Below are 7,222 nucleotides of genomic sequence, written 5' to 3' on the forward strand. Positions count from 1 at the left end.
TCTAAAACAGGATGTTTACAAGAACTGTTTCATCCCTAACAATTGTAAAAGCAATGGCCATAGATTTCTACTTCATCTTGGAATATGTGTGTGTATATGTGGTGTGTGTGTATGTGTAATAAAACATATATTAATTTCATATATATGGAATATATGTATTCCATACATGCAATACCACATGTGTATGTATATATAGAATACATATTTTATGAGTGATACAACACACACGGAACATGTATATGTATATATAAATACACATTCTTCTAAATAAACACAATTGAACTAAATAATGAATTCACATGAAATATTTAAACATCCTTACATTTCTGCCTGTTGGTCTCTTAGCTAATTATTCCCTTTAGTTTCCTACCTGCATTCCTTAAAATGGTAAGTAAATTTCTGTTGCTATGGTTTAGAATTTTGAACAGAAGACTGACAATTACATGATTCAAAGTAGATGACAGTTTGCCTTTTTGGAGGTAGTATTTATAGTCTAAAATAATAATTATCTGTAAGATTGTCAAGGGGTTACAAAGTTATTACAATTATTAAACACTTTTATTCATCATAGTAATTTGGAATGCAGCTCTAAATGGTTAGTCTCTACCTTTGTAGTAGAAATTTATACATTTCTTGTATAATGAGTGAGGTAAAAAGATTGAAAAGAGAAAATCCAAATAATTCAGGCAATCACAACTAGAAAATAGATACCTCAGTATAGAAGACTTTCCATACTGACTGGGCCAATGATCTATCCTTTCCATGATTTTAGTTTTTTGTAATTTTGGCCAGAATAATTCATATAATGGCAGAGTTAAGAGAGTTCCACAAATGTCATTAAGACTTGCTTTTGTCTATCAAACGAAAATTTAACTTAACTGTTTAGTATGCATAATAGTTGGTGGCATAGAAATTTATAAACTCCCTACCTGCTTATAAAGAATCATTCATTTGACTTAGTTTTAAATGGGCTGGTTCATAGTTCATAAGAAATATATTTTTTAGAGCAATCTTAAATTTTATATATGTCTATGTAAATCGTAGCACTAAATTACAGCATTCTATATGTATAAAATCATAATAGAACTTATACAATTCTATAAGTTTAACCCATCTTTAATCCCATATTCATATTTGAAAAGTAAAAATCTTTTATAATCTTGTGTCATAGCAGAATATATTGTACCTTCCTGATGAATTTTCTTATTCCTATAAGTAACTTTCCTTTTTCTGTTTTTATTTTTTAAATTTTTATTTATTTAATATTTATTTTTTTAATTAAATGGTAATCCAAAACTGTCTTCAAGTATTCCTATGTAGAGATTAGCATATGGGAGGACTCTCATAAGTCAGTGTGGTTTGGTTGGAAAAATATTTGTTCAGGAGTCAGTAAGTTCTTCATTAAATCCTGGCTTCCTTTTTTACCATGCACAACCTCATGCAATTTTTTTAGCCTCTTTGACTGTTACTTTCCCTACTTGTAAAACGTAACACTTTCCTTATTTACTTTTTGTGATGTATAAATGTGATAGTATATGACCAACATTTAGAACGGTGTCTGGCACATTTGAGGCAACCTCAGCACAGGGCAGCCATTATTATTAGACCAAATCAAGGAAAGCATAGCTGCCCAACCACCTGGCCCCAGGGGTATACAATGCTGCATTTTGGTCTTTCTTACTCTATCTATTCAGTTCCCAAGGAAAAATATTGATATAGACAGTTCAACAGCTAGGTCCATAGTATTAGATTCATGCTGTTTACTTCTGGAAATCCATTCTTTGGGAGTGTTTCTATCTCCTCCACTTATGAGCCACGGCTAACTTCTTACCCTGGATAACAAAGCCTAGAAAGACCTACAATTCAGTAAGCCCAGAGGAGAGCTCTCCTGTCTTTTCTTACGTGTGAGGATATGCTTTTCCTTGCACTGATTTTTTCTTACCAGGTAAGTTTTAGAATAGATGTGGGCTAAGAAAAAATGGAAATAGGGTCTTTAAGTTTGCCTTTAATGTAGACAAAAGAATGCCTTATCAGCCTAGCTCAAAAAAAAGAAAAAAAAGGATCATATTAGGCCTTGGTGGCAAAGCATAATATTAATAAGAATGTGTAGGTTTGGTCTTAAGCTCTGAGTATACTATTTCTTTTGGGGACCTTGAAAGGACTGACAGTAAGAAACAAGACTATGTTTTTACACAACTTATGAAAACCCATGGTCAAATATTCAATATGATACAGTCATTTGGTTTGTAATTTGTTACTGTTTTACTCTGTCCATAGCTAGGCTAGCAAATTCTCAAACAGCGTGGTTGATCAGTGATTAGTAAAACTACAAGTGGAATTACTTTCAGCATTTACTCTTACTTTCTACTTCTTTCCATTGTTAGCTTCTCTAATGTTGTGTTTGTCTCAGTGACTGAATTTGACTTCCTTAGCTTTGAACTTTGATACACACTCTAGGGTATAACTTTCATTTATTCATTTAGTCTTATAAACAAACAAAAGCTAAAGTATGATTAAAAGTTTGACCTTTTGAGTAACCACTGCCAGATCCCTGGGCTGACACGCCTGGGTAAATGGCCCAGATGGACATGGAGTGGGTCTCCTCAACGAGTCATCTAACTCCTGTTGCATTTTAACACCCATTGTTACATTTATTGTAAAAATATAACACACACGCAGATAGGTATACAAAAGTGTAAGCTTATAAATTATTATAAAGTGAACACATCTTGACTCAGATAAAGGTATAGAATATTGCCAGCAGCCTTAAAGTCCCTTTCTGTCCTCTCCAGTCGCTTTCTCATCTACTCTTGCAAAGATAACCACTATTTTGGCTTTTAAGATAATCTGCTATTTGATATTCTTTAGTGTTTTCTAATATATTTATAAATTCTTAAACATTACAATTAAATTTCCCAGTTTTGAACTTAATTTTAAACAAAATATACAATATGTAAGATTTTTTATTTAGTTTTTTTACTAATTATATTGTGTGTCATTTATTCTTAATGTGTGGGGTTTGTTTATTACTCATTATCCTTTATGGATTATTTCACAATTCAAATATTCATTCAAGAGTGTTGGACATTTAAATCACTTGCTAGTATTGTCCATTATGAAAATCACTGTTCTGCCTATTCATATTCATGTACTGTTGTGTCTGTGATTACACAATTCTTTTGGGTATCTTTCTAGTATGCACTTGCAGGATAACAGAGGAAGTTCAGTGCCAAACAGCTATTCCAGTGATTATATCAAGTTACACTTCAACCAGTAATCTATGACATTTTTCATTCTTTTACGTTTTTTCAACTCTTAGAATTTACTTACTTTTTAATATTGTTTATTATGTTGGATGACTATGTCGATATCCTAAGTTGTGAAATGCTTTTTCACATATTTTGTCTGTACCCTTCTATATTCTTTGTCTTTTCTTAATGGCAGGATAAGTTTTTAATATTCTTTGGATTTGAACTCTTTCTCTGTCATATATGTGCTGAATATCTCCCACTATGTGACTTATGTTTTCACTTTTTAGGGATGGCTTTTAAAGAATAAAGACTTCTTAATCTTAATGTAATATCACATGTTTTTCCATACATATTTTTTTAATTTTTTATTTAAGCATATTACGTGGACACAAATGTTTAGGTTATATGTATTGTCTTTGCCCCACCTGAATCAGAGCTTCAAGCTTGTCCATCCCCCTGACAGTGCGCACCGCACCCGTTAGGCATGAATATACCCATCCCCTCCTGCCCTCTCCCACCTGCTCGACACCCAATGAATGTTACTACTATATGTGCATGTAAGTGTTGATCAGTTAATACCAATTTGATGGTGAGTACCTGTGGTGCTTGCTTTTCCATTCTTGTGATACTTCACTTGGTAGAATGGGCTCCAGCTCTATCCAGCATAATACAAGAGGTGCTAGATCACACATGTACCTTTTATAATCACTGCTACTATTACAAATGTTTTCATGTTTAAAAGTAGTTCATAGTGTTACACTGATAATGCCTTGTTCATTTGGTTATATAAATTGAACCTGAGCAGATGTAAAAGTGGATATATGCTATTGTGCATGTAATCAGGAGAGCTAAGTTACATCTGCCTTGTGTAAAATGTGTTCTGTATAATAAACAGTTGGTCAAAGTTGAATAATAATTGAATATAAGGCGTGAAATCTCATGAAAATATTTTACTATGGATTTTTTTTATTTCTTATTGTAAATTGTGAATACTGTCTTCATCTTTCTGTGCTAAAGAATGAGAGTAGTTGAGATCTATTCTGATGAAGCTTTTCTTGTAGCTGCACATCTTTGGAAACAGCTCATAGAGAAACTATGATTTTGCTTTACTCACAGGACTGTTTGTTAGATCTGTGGGAAGGAACTGTAAGACAGAGTTGCTAAAAGCATGAAGGACCAGGTCATATATGTTTTTTTACCTTAGATATTGGTATATCCCAACAGATATATACTATTCTTCAGTGTGATAGCTTTGTAACAAATATGATTTGAACTCATTCATATTTAGAAATTGACACTCAAGCAGGTCCATCTACTCTAGAAATGACCCTAGAGTAAATTTCTTGAAGAGATTATATCCCAAAGTTTCTTGGTGAAAAATTTTTGAAGTTTTCATCAGTATGTCCATATTCATATGGAGATAAAAGAAACTAAAATAAAAGAATTATGGGGTGACAGGACACCTGTGGATTAATCATCAGTTCTGTTAAAAAGGGCTATCTTGAAGATAAATCTTGACTCAAGCTTTGTAGGAACTAAACTGACCCTTATTGGCAGTGGAAAGAATCACACATGAGAAATTCCTTGAATGAAAATTTATTGATTTTTAAAAAAGAATGAGTGTAGCTTTTTTATGCCTTTGATAATTTAATTTTTGAAAATTCTATTGTTATTTTGCAAACTTCTGAAGCAGTGAAATTAAATAGTAACTTTAGATTGATGGTAGGTTTAGAAATTGAAACTGTTAGTATTGGCAATTATTTTTATCTGTGCAAGTTAAAATTTTCTCCATATTCTGCAAAAGATAAGCTGACAAAAAAAATGCAGAAAGAATCAAACTAGAAAACTACAATGTATTCTCATAGTATAAGGTAGATGATTGTTTAAAAAATTACTATTAGGTATATTGATATTATAAAACCAGTTATAGAATTTGGGGCTCATCAAAACAGCCACATGGATTAACATTATAATACATAAATAGAACAAATTTGAAATTTAAATAAACATATGCCAATAAAAATATCTATTTTCCATTTTGTAGATATGATTTCTATTTAACATTTCATTTAAGCACTTTAATACAGAATATCACAGTAAGCAAAATTTGAAAACTTCTGCACCTAGACTAAAAAGCAAGCAAACAAAAGTCATACTAGTTCATGGGGCACATAAAACATTTTTCCAGATTGAGACTAAGAATGCTACTTCTCTCTGAAAGACACAAATTTTATAATTTTCTCAATTATCTTTTCAAATAGAGTTTATTAGCTTGTAGACCATTGGATCTAGGAAAATCCCCAAAATAGCTTCATGATGTTTTTGAATACCCTGGAATTCTCTTCAAAATTTTCTATCTGTGTTTTTGGGATGTGGGGGATGGACCGAATGAGCAATTACATTTTTACTTCTTTGAGTACAGTAAGTAAAAGCTGTTACAGAATCAAAAAAAATCATTCACCCCCAGTCCAAAGCAAAAGACAACTGCAGGAGAAGCTATGATTTTTCTGTACTTACATGCTTTATATATATTACAGAAATGTTCCATATTTCGTATATGAATTTGAAATGCTTTTTGGATTTTAATTCTTTTTTTCCCTTTTTTAATTTCAAAATATTATGGGGGTACAAATAATTTTGGTTACATGGATCACTTTTGTAATGCTTGAGTCACAACTATAAGCGTACCCATCACCCAAATAATTCTTTTAGTGTCATTGAAGGAATCCAATATTGGTCATCCTTCTGGACTGTGTGTGAAATATTAAACTTCTGTCCTCAGGGAAGAAAATAAACCAAATAAATGTTTAGTATTTCAAAGTCCATCATCATTTCAGATTGATTAAAATAAGTCCCCTAAATATGTTACTTCATACATGTGGGCTTTGAAGGTTTGTGTTTTATTTATTTATTTAAGGCAATTTTAGAGCTTATCGATGAATCTGCACTGTGTTCACATTTCCATATTGACCTCTACTTTCCTTTGGTTTCTAAGGTCAGGATGTTATTTCCAGTTGATGGAATTACTTTTAATATAAACATTGTTCTTTTTAGATTTTGTTTTAGGTGGAAGAGTATGTGTATGTTCATGTTCCAATGCCAATAAATGATGCCTGCTTGCCTTCCTACCCACATTTTACATAGTTTCTCAGAAATCTCTTAGCTCGGCAGTTATGATTCCCTTCTTAATAAACAGTAGAATTACTTTCTTCTACATACATATCATTCTATTAGGTGAGTAGTCTATGATCCTGGCAATTTTTATATTCTATAAGCTTGGAGTGAGTGAATATCATTAGTTATCTGGAGCAGGATTGTTCAGTAGAACATTCTGCTATGATGGCAATATTTGAGCTGTCCAATTCAATAGCCACTAATAACATGTGGCTATTGAGCATTGAAAATGTGACTAGTGCAACTGAGGGTCCGATTTTTAAACTGTATTCAATTAATTTAAATTTAAATAACCACACGTGGCCAGTAGGTACCACTTTCAACAGTGCAGTTGTAGAAAGTTATCCGCATTTCTTGTAGTTGTACAAAGCATGTTGACAATCTCTCATTCTTCAAGCATAATAGCAATTTCCAAAAATTCCAAATTCTATATAACATTTGAAACTTTATACTGATATTTCTTCAGATATCCTGGCTTTTTGATTTACTTATATATTATGTTGATATCTAGTTTCCTAATTAAGATTAATAGAATATGCCAAACATTTACATGACTTTATTACTTTTATTTTCTTATTTATTACCATTTTCAAAAGAATTACTAAAAATAATTCACCAAAAAAACTTCTCAATTGAAGATGTGGTGAAAAGAATTCACTGGGTTTTTCTCCTATTTCATGTCACCCTTTTTGCACAGTGTTTAATAAGTGTTCATACCTTAAAAAAATAGCTTGTTTTAGAACTTGAATCGCTACATTTAAAGAAGTATTTTTTCTTTGTGAAAATATTTCCCCAAT

The 7,222-nt window shown here is 31.7% G+C and overlaps 1 non-coding gene across 1 annotated transcript; it reads left to right on the plus strand.

The window, feature by feature from the left end:
• The first annotated feature begins 4,278 nt into the window (after positions 1-4,278).
• Positions 4,279-4,408, plus strand: LOC123633773. The gene has a single exon (XR_006733778.1). It is a non-coding gene; the product is annotated as a small nucleolar RNA SNORA18 (small nucleolar RNA).
• The last annotated feature ends 2,814 nt before the right edge of the window (positions 4,409-7,222 follow it).

This window comes from Lemur catta, chromosome 2 (assembly GCF_020740605.2).
Source record: "Lemur catta isolate mLemCat1 chromosome 2, mLemCat1.pri, whole genome shotgun sequence".
Taxonomy (NCBI): Eukaryota; Metazoa; Chordata; class Mammalia; order Primates; family Lemuridae; genus Lemur; species Lemur catta.